This window comes from Adiantum capillus-veneris, unplaced genomic scaffold (assembly GCF_014529385.1).
Source record: "Adiantum capillus-veneris isolate H3 unplaced genomic scaffold, ASM1452938v2 Hic_scaffold_810, whole genome shotgun sequence".
In the NCBI taxonomy this organism is placed as follows: Eukaryota; Viridiplantae; Streptophyta; class Polypodiopsida; order Polypodiales; family Pteridaceae; genus Adiantum; species Adiantum capillus-veneris.
In genome coordinates, this window is record NW_028221793.1 from 1 (window position 1) to 13945 (window position 13945).

Below are 13945 nucleotides of genomic sequence, written 5' to 3' on the forward strand. Positions count from 1 at the left end.
TTGTTCTCAAAGAGAAACTTGCATTTTTTCGTGTCGCCCTGGCTTCCGCCCACTTTGTTACATAGTCAGTGGCAACGATAATATATCGAGATTGAGTGCTACGAGCTGCCGGACTAATTGGGCCTACAAAGTCCAAACCCCATTTTTCAAATGGTTGAGTCACTTTAACAGGATATAAGGGCATCCTATCCTTTCGTTGAGTGATCTTGTAACGTTGGCATTCATCACATCCTTTTGCAAAAAGTGATGCATCCTTAAATAAGGTTGGCCACCAATAGCCTGATTGCAACACCTTCCTAGCTGTTAGTCCCCCGAGAAATATCCTCCGGCTATACCCATGTGGGCTTCTTGCAGTATGTACAAATACTCATCCTCACGGGCACAACGTCTCAGAATATCGTCCTTCCCTAGCCTGTAGAGAGTTTCTGCAATGAGAGAGTAAGGTTCACATTCTTTTAACAGTTTTTGAGCTATGTCCTTAGGAAGCTCTTTGGGTGGAAAACCATTAATTAGAAAGTTCACAACCTTCTCACTCCATTCAGGTATGGTTTCGACTAGGAATAGAGAAGTATCGGGAAATTCATCATCGACTCCAGTAGGGCTTCACCATTGGGTATGCGAGACAAATGATCCGCCATGACATGTCTTTTACCAGGTCTCACCACAACGGTAAAATCAAGCTCAAGGAGAATTAACAACCATCGTGTAATTCTTCTCGTGGAACAAGGTTTATTTACTAGATACAACAAGGCTTGATGATCAACATAGAACACAAACTTGTTGGCCAGAAGGTAGTAGCGAAATTTCTTCACTGCATAAATTATACCTGAACCTTCTCGCTCTGTAGTGGTGTAGTTCCTTTCGGCATCATTCAACTGACGACTTGCAAAGCTAATGGGGTAGTCCAGTTTATGTTCTCTTGGTTGAGCTAGAACACACCCAATAGCAAGTTCGATGCATCAATATGCACATGAAAAATTACATTCCAATCGGGCACTCGTAGAATAGGAGCACTAGTCAAGGTCTTTCTCAATGACTCATAAGCATGGTCACACTCCGCAGTCCATTGGAACTCAATAAGAAGCTTGTACAAAGGACGAGCTATCTCGGGAAAGTTTAAAATAAACCGTCGGTAATAACCAACATGGCCATGAACCTTTGAACTCGTTTATAATTTGTAGGTGGTGGCAATTCAGCAATGGCTTTAATTTTGCCCTCATCTGTGGAAATTCCATTTTTGGACACTGTATGCCCTAAAATGACTCCATGTTTAACCCAAAATTGGCATTTGAAAGGGTTTAAGGAGATGCGATACAATCTACACTTCTCAAACACTTTTCGTAAGCATGATAGATGTTCTTTCCAAGAGGAATAAACACAAAGATCATCTAAGAAAGCTTCACAAAACTCCCTCAAATATTCTCTAAAAGCAGTGTTTATTAATCTTTGAAAGGTAGCCGGGGCATTGGTTAAGCCAAAAGCCATAACACGAAATGCGAACACTCCAAATTCGGTTATAAAAACTGTTTAGCTTGGTCCTCCAGCGCAATTGTGATTTGATTGTAGCTAGAGTACCCATCTAAAAAGCTATAAGCTTCCTTCCCTGCAACTCTTTCAAGCACATGTTCCGAATATGGCAAGAGGTAATGGTCCCTCCTAGTGGCGGCATTGACCTTCTTGAGATCTACGCACACTTTGAGTTCCCCATTCTTTTTGGCACAATCACTATTGGAGACACCCATTCTGAGTGCTCAATAGGGTATATGAATCCGCATTCCACAAGCTTTTCAATCTCTTCTTGAACGATCTTTGCATATTTAGGATTCATTGGGTAGGGTCATTGCTGAACTGGTTTAGCCATGCTATTCATGGGGATTGTGCGCTGCACCACGGAAGGTGGGACACCTTTCATATCATGATATGTCCAAGTAAATATATCCCTAAATTCCTTGAGAAGTTCTTTAAGTACGTATTCCTCAGTCGCTGTCAGATCTTGGGCAATGAAGACAGGTTTAGACTCTTCTCCTGGGTCTGCTAACTCTATTTCCTTAACTATCGCTGGACCATCATAGACTCCATTGCTCCCATCAATAGGTTTTCTTTGGGCCTTTGTATACACAACCTTACGTTCCTCTGTGGTATAGGATTTGAAATGTTCAGGTGTAGGGTGTAAGTCTATGGGGTCTTGTTGTTCTGTGGACTGTGATTTTAACTTCTGATTCCTTTTGTTGTTGAGCTAACTCTCGATTTTGTCGTCTCCTTACGGTACGGCTCAACCTTGGCTTCTCTGTAGCCTCTAGTTGTGCGATGCCAATGGGTTGTGGATTACACCACATAACGCTTTGAAGGAATTCACCCCAGTTATCTACCAACTTTCGATGAGCATCACATGCCCCTATATAATAAAGTCATTCTGCGGTAGATTTCTTTTCATTTATTCTAGCACGCACATTTGCTCGATATCGTCGCCTCTTATATCTCTTACTCTTCTTGTTTAATTCTCGATTACGGTCGATTTCTAGCGAAGACTCACTAAATGAATCACTACTTGTGTCTTCTGCTCCCTTGGATAGATTATCATCTAAGTTACCACTGGGCCCTGAATGGTTTGTCCCCACATTTGCACTAAGATTTAACTCAGATTCTTCGTCCTCATAGTCAATTTCAAATGATGATTCTGACCCCAAATCGTGTGGGCTATAGTCTTGTGAGACGCTACTGGTTTCAATGCCAGTCAAACTTTCATCTTGTAGATCATCAGAAGCTATATGCCTTGCTTCTAGCATGTTTAAGGGTACAAGTGGTGGTCTTTCATCCCCCTTAGGTGTTACCCAGGTCGTCCCCCTATTTCCCCAAGTGTCTATGGTTGCTGTTAGGTGGACCCAATCCACATTGTCCGACTCAGTTATCCCAAGTAGTACATCCATATAAGGAGAATCTTCCCCACATCAGTGTCCGCTTTACACATGTAACAATATTGCAATAGGGCCGAGTGAACTGTGGTGTCAGATCTATGATCAATTATAAGCCTGTTTCCTAGAGGATGTGCTCGACCCGTCACACAAGATCCACTCGAATGACAGAATCTTGGAACTGCAAGTAGACATGGTTTTTAGACCAGTCATGCACCATTTTTGCTTCCCTCATGAAAGGACGTCCTAAGATCATCTCCGATGCCATAGTGTGTTTGGAGAAATCCATAACAATAAAGGTAATCCTTATTTTATGTCCAAAGACCTTGATCTTGAGATCTTCTAGCATCCCAATAGGTTTAACAATAGACCCATTGGCCATCTTCACTACTATGGTTGTGGTCGCAAGGTGAGGTCTTCCCATAGTTTCCCAACAATTTTTAGTCACAATGCTAACCCCAACGCCACCATCAAGGATTCCCTTCACAGTTAATCCCTTAGTAGTGATTGGTATGGTCGCATTGGATTCATCACCCTCAGAGTATTGTCCCAACTTGTTAACAGGTATTTCCACAACAAGGTTCTCATCTAGGTTGGGTTGTGGATCTAAGTGTTCCTCCTCTATTGGCATCTCCCCAGCTCCATCAATCTGTGCAAATTGTGGTAGCCCAAACTTCAGTTCTCCATTGAGGAAGGCTCGAAGAGCTGAGACTAGCTCGGGGTCTTTATATAGTTTGGACATGATGGTGGTTCTAACTTCTGAAGACATGAAATCCATCAATTTGGCAATGTTTAACGGCACCTTTTGGCCTTGAGTCCCTTGACGTGGGGAAGATGGGATCTCCATTTCTTCCATAGGATCAGGTAGTCCCTTTGTAAACATTCTTTCCATCAAGAAGTGAGTACGTCCACTTTCCCATGACTTTAAGTCACTTTCTTCTTGGATGACACTAGGTATGTCCAAGGGTCTATGGACTTGGTGAGGTTGTTGTTGCGTAGGGAACACGGTGTGTGTAATCTGGATCTTCCTAGGTGCTGGTTCTAGATCCCTTTGGGTATCTTCTACCAAACTCCTTAATTGCTTGACTCACTCAATCTCCTCTATAGGGTTTGGGTAAGTTCCTATCTTCTTTTTGGATCCTCACCATTGTGGCTCATGAAGATCTTCCTTGTTGGTTTCTATGTTAGTGGTCGTTTTGGTCTCCATGGTTTCACTTGAATCAGAATCCTCTTCAGCGTCGTTCCTATATACGGGGTTGTCACCAGTCCCTATGTTGGTCTTTGAACTGGGGTCTGACTTCGCTGCTTTTTGCAATCTCTTTCTTGGTGTTTTCTTCTTTTTCTGAGATTGGGCAATTGATGCCGTGTCTCTTTCCTCAAGAATATAATTTTGTTTTTGGAGTATCGATCGTGTGAGTACGTTTACTGGTACCACAGGTGTACTTGGTGATGGCTCCTCGGTAACTTCAATCAAGTTTAATGGCGTGATCTTTGGTGCATTTGGATTATTTGGACATTGGGCAATCAAATGATCTATGCCACATCGATTACACATGAGTGTTGGCATTGTAGACGTGCTCGCTTGATTGGTTTGCATTAGTGTGGCGTTCTTTTGTAGCCTAATAGGACACTCGGCTACACGATGTGGACCTACACACTCATAGCATTGAAGAGGTGGTCTCTTGGCAGTGTAATTGATATTTTGGCCTCTTGTAGCAAGAGCAGCTACTTGATATACAGGTTTGACTTGTCCCCAATAGTCCTCCATGTAGTATTGTGGACTTTCTTCAAGCACATCCATCCCATAGGCGATATTAGGATCTATAACTTCCTCATAGCCTTCCAAACAAGAAATAGATGACTCGCAACCCACTTGATTCACAGAAGTGATTCTCGGATGTGGTGGTTGCGGTCCTAGCACTGGAGGTGGTAAGGGTATTGTTTGAACAACATTTTGGGCCCTAGGGACCATATGTTGTGATGTTTGTTCAAGAGGTGGGGCCGGCATCAATGCAGGCACTCGAGGTGTGTCTGTCCATGCTAAGGTTAGTCTATTGGCCATCGCACGCTTAAATACTATGCAATCCTTAGCTTGATGACCATACCTCCCACATGCATTGCAGTTCCCATTGAATTTTACTCTAAAAGTAGGGCATTCACTGGTACTATGCGGTCCATAGCATACTGAGCACCATTGTTGCTCCCTTCTTGGATACATACTTGAATAGCCTTGGTGAGATCTGCTAAAGTCATCTCAGATATCTTTGGCTCCTTAGCAATAGGCTTTAGGGTCATTCGCTGATGCCCTAATGCCTGCGAGCTAATAGATTTAGTCTCAACAGACACTCTTTCTCCTTGAATCATTAAATTATCCTCCAATTGGATCGCATTGGTGATAAGACTGCTTCCCAAGTGGTGATACCTCTAATGACTAGACCATTGTAGATATCCTCATGTCGTAATCCCCTAATGAATCTATCAAGAAATTGATTATTATTGAAGCGCTCATTTGGATTACAACGAGAATTTAAATGCTTTAAGCGACTAATAAAGTCTCTCACCGACTCTCCTTCCTCTCGTTCGGCTTTTTGGAGCTGAGAGGCTACACCCCAAAGCACTCCCTCTCGTATGTATTCTTTCAAGAACAGTCTCTTAAGAGTAGGGTAATTGCTTTTTTCTTCCATCCTTAGGGTTCTATACCAATCCCCTGCCTTCCTACTTAAGGTTAGGCTTAAAGCATTACTCTTATGCAGGTCATTGTGTTCTCCTAGAGAATCACATATTTGTTCAAACACTTCGATATGCTTTCGCACATCCCCGTCTCACTAAATTTTTGTGTAAATTACTTCTAGGTTCTCTACCAGGCGTGTTACGCATATTCTCAGCGATAGATCGACGAATAGCTTGAGCAAATGTTGCCAAGTCACCTAAGTGAGCAGGTACCGTGGGTGGAGGTGCTCCAGAGACTACATGTGGAGTAGGTATTGGCATTGGGACTGGCGCATAGGAAGCCATTGGGTTCCACATTGGGTACGATGTTGTGCCATGTGGTGGTCCATAGTTCATATGTGTGGACCTAGGCATAGCAGACGTCGGATGTGACATGCTAATGCTAGCCGGTATAGTCCCATGGAAATAAGAACTTGGGTGTTGTGGTTGGGGAGCATAGGTAGTTGAAACAATGGGAGGGGTAGGGACTATATGAGTGCGATGACCCATAGGTGCATACGATTGGTACACACTTGTAGGTACTGTTGCAGGTATTGAGCTTCCATGTAGCGGTGTTGTACTAACAAACGAGGTCCATGGTGTGTTTCTTGGTATGCCCATCATTGGGGTAGGCATGGTATCCGTGGTTTCATCAAGGGAAGGATGAGCTAGACTTGGAAAAGTAAAGCTATCACTTGTGGGCTCAGATTGCATTGAGACCCCTGGCGAAACAACATATGGGGGATCGATGGGACTCACTGGGGGAGTCTCTATTTGTGATAGAGTGGGTTGTTTCCCTTTGCCCGTGTCTAAAAATCGCATAGGATCCGTCGAAGGTATGTTCATTCTTCGATTTTGCCTCTCGGATTGGATAATCCTATGGATGACATTGCAGATCATGTGTTGTTGTTCCTCTAGACTAGTAGCACTAGATGTGGATTGTACAACTTCTAACCAACCCACATGGTATGTATAGGTCGGTCAAAGTCTCCGTGTGTAGGTCATATTCCCAATTTTCATTGAGAAATACCCCGTCCAAACTTGGTGTACTAGAGGGTTGCCGTGAGGTGGATGCAATGTTGCTTCCTGTGTTTTGACTTTTAGTCACCGCTACTTTAGAGGCGACTTTGGAAGGTGGTAGCTCGGTAGGGCCCTCATTAAATGAGGTAGGTAGAATGTCCACGTGGACACTTTGAGGGAGTGTGGGGTCTACAGGAGATGTAAATGGTGATTCTACTTCCCCACCCCCTTCGTTTACTTCACTAGCCGTAGGTTCAGAGCGCGTAGCTCTACTAAAAGTTTCCATCAAACGGCTAAAAACCCTAGTTTCAGGTTGTTGGGCCCAGCTAGGTACAATTTCATTTGTTCCCCTGGGGCTGTGTAAGATACTCCTCCATAATATCGTAGTCAGAGGAAGAGTCGCTAGCAGCTATTTTTGGGTCCTGGGTCGCACTACCTTGGGTCCCCGCCGAGGGCCTAGACCCTAGCGTGGAAGGATGGTGAGTATCCCCGTAAATCGAAGCACTAGCTAGTTGTTCGGACTCTAGCACACAACCAGAGCGTAGATACATGTGCTTTGGGCGCCCTACAAGTGTCGGCAAGTACCCTCAAAGGTTACTTGCTTTGTTTTGTGGGTGTTTTGCACCCCGTTTTCTACTTGATTTTTTCTTGTTTTTGATGTTTTTTGAGATTCAAAAAACGGATTGGGACGTGTGATAGCTCGAAACGAGCGTATCGCTTAGGAGATCTAGGCGCACTTTATAGAACACTATTTGACTATCGGAAGCTCCCAAAGTCCCTAAAACAATCAATTTCTCCTAGTTTCTACTTGGGCACATGGCTTAAAATAGAAAGTTGAAGGGTGACTTGTGGAGGGAAAGGTGAAGGCTTTGCCCCACATGCTTTCTCCTTTCACTTGAGCACTAGCCTATATATAGTGAATAGCATTTACCTTATATCATAAGACCAAGCTCAAGCTCAAGCTCAAGCTCATCAAATGATCCCGATCCCGATCTATCTTTTTGGGACAAACTTACAACTAATTTTTGTGTGGAAATAAATATTCCCCTCACAAGAGATTTTAACAATTGCTTTTTTTTTTCTGTTTTTTGAAGATAATGTTGACGAAAACGTGCAGATCTGTGGGCCGTGAAACTGTTGCGCACTGAGCTGAACTAAGTGCGGATAACAGGATCGTGCAAACCATATCTGAGCCGTTCCGACTGTGCAGAACACAAACTGAACTAGATGTACCAAAAACGAACCGAATTGACTGTGCTGAACCGAATTGTAAGCAGAAATCGAAATGTGCAAACTTGCTGTGAGCTCAAACAGAACTGTGTGAGCTATAGCAGAACTGTAATAGACTGTGCAAATAAACAGACCTTTCGTACACTAACCCACAACACAAAACTCTTGCAAATCTGCACCAGATTTGCGCACACAGTCACCAGGCTTCTCGTTCTTCCTTCCTACTTAAGCTTAGTGACTCCACGGGGCAGCACAAAGTGCTTCCCGGAGCTTAGTGCAGGGCAACTCCCCGGCAGCGGCGCCAAAAATGTGCACGTCTGTCGCACGTGTCGGAGCTAGGGACTTGCCGAGCACCGTGTGCGAGCCACGAAGGCTGCAAGCACACAACTAGCCTAGCAAGCTCATAGAGAGTAGGGGTGTGTCACTCACCTCCCTGCGCTTGTCGCCGTGAAGGATTCTTCGCCGCGAAGAAGAGGGAGCCGCCGCCGTACTGTGCTCAACCGCCTCGCCGCTGCAGGTGCCGTCGCAATGCTCGATCACACACACACTCTCTCCCTCTCTCCCTCAAGCGCGCGCACACACACACACACACACACACCTGTGAGCACACAATGGAGATGGGGATGGAGATAGGGCAAGAGCACTTCTTCTATTGCACAGTGAGAGAATAGGTCAATTTTAGGTTTAGGTGACTTTTATACGAGCTCGCCCCATTCACATTTGGGCGCCCATGCTTAGCCAACTAACCCTTGCTTGTCGGCGATCACTCTACCCTTTTCCTATTGGACCGACAAGCCCGGTGCCTGACTCTACTAAATAAATAATACGGCGTCCGTCGTAGGCGATAGGGTGTCCGTGAGCCACGAAGGTTAACACCTAATTTTTTAAAACTATTGGAATCAAAATCTATTTGTGTCAATATGTAGGGCTCATCGAGATGACCAACTTTGTCTCTGCCTCATATCCAAATTCTCATCCCTTGAAGAGATTTTAGAGGCCTTTGCAACACTGAAGAGCGCCATGGACAGGGAAGGCTAGCGAGGCTACCCATAGATCCCAGGTTACGAAGAAAGAAAGTAAAAGGGAATCGGCCGGTAGATTAAAGAATTCCTCAGATCCAAATTGAGGTGCCAAGGACAGGGAGGCCAGCAGGGCTACCAACAGGTCAAAGGGCACAAGGAAAGACCAGAAAGGTAAGCCAGGTCCACCGGATAATTTGGTCAAGGGTACTTTTTGGCCTTCGATGCAAAGTGGATGGAGGAGGAGAATCTCACAAATTTTCTTCAGAGAGAGATTTACCTTGAAGCTTTTGGGTTGTTAGCAGTGTCTATGCCAAAAGTTACCAATGAATTAGCAGGTTGAATCTGGTGCAGTGTGGATTGCACAAGAGGGGAGCCACTCCACTCCTTTGTCACAGATTGCCTAGATTGAATAAAATCACTAATTTCTCTTTAGGATTTTAGGGCACTGACAGGCAGACAATATATTTATTATTTTGGAATGACTTTATGAATAGATGTACATTGAATTGGAAATTTTTCTTGATTGAACTGAAAACATGTGCTCTTTCATGTGTGTATTGTTAGAGACATGTAGAGAAAGATGAAATGTCTCCAACATTTTGTCTGATGAATGATTAGAAGTTAGTGCATCTAGACATCCATCTCAGAGATAAGTAAGATCTGGATGTGATGGCTAAATGAAGAATGAATGTGATTTGGACTTAGTGCATATAGGCATCTGTTAGAGATCAGCGAGATCTTCTGTGTCGACGACAACGATGTCGACGATGACGACGAGGTTCTGATGGGTCCTATGGATCCTTATAACGAGCCAAGGCACAAGGGGTACTAGGTGCTGGGGTACTGTGACGACGACGACGACGACGACAAAGACGATGCTATGGTTGGATGCCAGTACTGCTAGCGATGTCGATGGCTGGGAACTGCAACCAATGACGAGGCTAGGGCTGAAATCTGCAAGCGCTTCAAACTGGAAATGCTGGCTGTCTTGGCTGAGAAATGCTGGTCTTCATGGGCTGAAAACGCTGGTCATGCTGTTTGAAAACGTTGGCTGTCTGGGCTGAAGCACTGAGGACTACTGTGAGGGAAAACGCTGGCTGTCTTCTCCTCCTGCTTCCTACCTTCCAAGCACTGCCTCTGGCTGCATACAAAGGTGCAATTGGCTGGGTCGAGCAGTCAAAAGGGCCAGCCCACGATCATTTAAATAATAGGCCGAAATTGACTTATCAAATAATAAGGTCGTAAGGGGTGGTTCACGCGGTAAAATGCCTGCGTACTGAAATGTTGTACTGTGCAAGAGAGGGTATGCAACTATGACCAGCCTGGGCACGCACGTCTTGCTAGAGGCTCACAAAGGTGCCAGGCTAGTCCTAAGCTAATGACTCATGCAAGACTGTAGTAGAAGCATGTCCATGCAATGCAAGTGAAGTGTGCACGTGACATGGCTCAAACCCCTAAAGTAAAGCAAAGCGTAAGAAGGTTGATGTGGTTGCCGTATGGATTTTTCCTTGCAAAACGCATTGATGTGGCACACGTATGGGTTTTTGCAAAACGTGGAACAGCCTTTGGAGCGCAAGCTTTTGGAGACGGGAGCTTTTCACTGGCAATTCTTTTGGGCCAGAGGCCACATGTAAAACCTTTATAAGCAGGGCCAGGGCCTCTTCTCTGGCACATTAGCTGGGGAGCACTGTAGAGAGAGGACCCTTGGACATTGTACCTTGTGAAGCATCAATAAGAAATAAATACCGAAAGGGGCGTCTGTCTTTGGGGCCAGTGCATCTTGGAGCCGGAAATCCGCCACTTCGCAATCGACTCCTCTCCTCTCTCTATTCAAGTTTAGTGCAGTTGTTTGTAGTTTTCTCATGTGTATTGCTGTAGATCTCACGCTTGGAGTGTTCAAGCCTATTACATGCAACGTCTGTTGCCTTTTGGAGCTCCCCCTTCCATTCCACCACTGCCACCACCAGCCCCTGCTCATCTTGTTTTCTTTTTCATCTGATGGGTAGCATCATTTTCTACTATTGTTATTCGGCACCTCCGGTGAATTGAGGTCTCAAACCTTTCAAGGTTGGTGGTGCTACAGTCTTAAGTTCTTCATCTTTTCAGGCGTCCAAGATTCTCACAATGCTCTCAAAGATAGGAATCTAAAGTCTGCGACCTTCCAGTCAGGATACCTCACAACAACGAACTAGCACGTCCTCTTACACTTCTACCTGATGGCTAACTTTTGAAGAGATGGCACAATATCGATCCGAAGTAAGGTGTTACAAGTGTGGCATTCATGGCCGTATTTCTTGAGACGATCCGACAACCCTAAACAACAAACGACCACTTCTATCTGCTGATAACTGAGAGAGAGAGAGAGAGAGAGAGAGAGAGAGAGAGAGAGAGAGAGAGAGAGAGAGAGAGAGAGAGAGAGAGAGAGAGAGCGCTTTGCATGGAAAAAGACTCAAAATTATCAAGTGGTTTGTCACCAGGGAAAGTGGAATCGTCAAGTTGCGGATGCAAGGAGCATGCAGTGGATGTCCAAGCTCTTCTGTCACCCTTAAAAGTGGGATACAGAATATGCTCATGCATTATGTACCGGAGGTATGCTTGTGTACAATGTCTAGTGTGTGAGTTTCTTCTTTGTATTCTTCGGAATGTTGAAACAATTCTGTGTCTGCTCAATGCACTTTTAGTTGATGGTTATACTCTTCTCATGTATACTTTTTATTGTATGTTTTCATTCTATTAAATGCTTTGAGAGGTGCTGGACTTCATTATGGTGGAGTCTGCCTTACGTCTCTTGGGCCCGTATGCAGATCTTTTTATTAATGAATGATTGTGCGTCGACGTGTGTGTGTGTGTTTCTGTATGTGATGGCATAAATGAGGATGCCCGAAAATAACGGAGCTGATCCTTGTATGGTCTTTGCAATGACCACCATGAGTTGCATATTGGCTTTCCCTGAATTCTTTGTGTTTACTTAATACGATGAGTTTGATGTTACAAAGTCATAAAGAGACTCCAACGTCTTCATTTTACCTGCTGAACAGGTGAAAGGTGTGCAGGAAGTGAAAGATGGGGATACTTCCGAGGACGAAGCAGGTGCAGGTCAAGCTTGACTTACAATGTACTTTGCGACATGCAATTATGGTCACGTGCAACGCGGGTGGCCATGGCCCATGGAGCACAAAATGAGAAAAGAGCATGGTCACAACATTGATTGCCTCACGTGCCGATACACTGATGCTGTAGAATGAGCATTTGATGGTGATGTAGAGACAGAAGCATGTTTTGCACTTAAAGAGGCAGTTTAGGCAGTAATGGTACAGCAACTGTAAGATGTTCAGTGTAAAATATGTCATGAAAGCTCTGTTAGTCGTTCAACTACCTCAGACTCGTGAGCCCCGGGTATCCCTCTAACATGGCCAGATAGACTCCTTTTGTTCCTTTTCAGATCCTTGGCGAAATATGAAGTTATTTTCTTGTAATTAGCACCTTCTAGTTAGTGAGTTATCTAATGAGAGTGATTTTTCTTCCATAGCATATTACTGTCATGCTGTTTTAAAGTTATATGGTAACGGAGGATGTATCAAATAAAATGGAGGATATAATAAAGACATTTTGCTTTCTTCTATTTTCATTTTATTTGCTTTGGAACGTTAATGAAGGTAAATGTTTATAAATCACTTACCCTCCCATGTGTCTCTTGGTCGTCATATATTTTGAGTCTTTAACTGAGCCTTTTTTGTACGATTCTAAACATGTTCACAAGGATTTAAAGGTTACCTTGAGATGCATTTCCAAGGACTGTGATGAAGTCTCTTTGCCAATAATGGGATAAAAATATTCCTACCTTGCCCATAATTGGCTTTCTTAAAGACGAGCCTTATTAAGCGAGTTGGGCAGACATTGGACTTTTGCATCAATTTTAATCACGAATTGTGGTGGATAATTTTGAGCGTTGAGAAGTGGGATGAGAAGCTCCAAAGCAAAGCAATCTGTAGATGAGGCGGTTTAGCTTGCGATGCAGTAGAGATGATTCGCAATGCAGATCTTCTCGTTGTTGTGTCAAAAAAAATAAGGATCCAAAAGGCGTTGCTGGCCATGCGTCAAAAGCGGGAAACCGGTTTGAACCAGCAAAGCGGCCAATCATTGCAGTGCACGTCAAGCCTTCTACACCTATTGCTCAGTCCTTGTCATCTCTGTTTCTCTTATGGGGCCCGCTTATTGGCACTTCTACCCTAGAATGCCAATGTGACCCTTCTCCTTGTTTTTAAAGAAGTTGCATGCATTGTTGAAGCTTTGATCTTGTCCATGCTTGTCGGAGCTTCATGTGCACAAGTATAACGATTTTCACACCTTGTTCATATGTAGTGTTAACATGGTTTTGTTTTCATAGATTGTGTTAGCATGGTTTCTAAGCTCTCTACACGTATGGCTGCCCATTTCACACACTCCCCCTTCAGCTACTTTGTTAAAGCTGCAATTCACATGTACCGTATCTTCTTCAATCTTGTCCATGGAGAAGACATTTTGCAAATCTTGTCCATGGAGAAGACATTTTGCAATAGGAACCGCCTTATGTGGTTCCTAGGGTCTTGGATATCCTTGGTCTTGTTATATTGACATTTTGAAAACCTCCACATTGTAGTCATGCCCTATCTTCATTTGCAACATAGGGCCATGCTATATTTTCTAATTTCCCCTGGCTTTTTTTGTTCTGTTTGGCTTGTCTAATTCTTTGAAGGCTTTGGTGCCACCATTCTATAGGACATTGTTGTGGTGGTTGCAGCTCCTTGGGTGCCATTCCATCTGACATTGTTGTTATGGTAGAGGTGCTACTACAAGCTTTGTTGTGCTTTCTTTAGGAGAACTCCATGTCAAATGATGCAATACATCCTCTTGCATTATGAATCTTCAATAATCCATGGTCATTGCGAGTACTCAATGTGATCACTAATTTGCAATAGTTGTCTTTGTTTATTGCATCACAATTTGTCATATGCCCTCCTTTCATTTGTCTCTAGGTTCGTAATATTGTATGTGCATCATGTGGACCCCTAT

General features: G+C 43.9%; 1 long non-coding RNA gene across 1 annotated transcript; it reads left to right on the forward strand.

Annotated features, from left to right (window-relative positions):
• Positions 1-7781: 7781 nt before the first annotated feature.
• Positions 7782-12515, forward strand: LOC147416564 (uncharacterized). Its single transcript, XR_015187499.1, has 2 exons — positions 7782-11482; positions 11932-12515. It is a non-coding gene; the product is annotated as an uncharacterized LOC147416564 (long non-coding RNA).
• The last annotated feature ends 1430 nt before the right edge of the window (positions 12516-13945 follow it).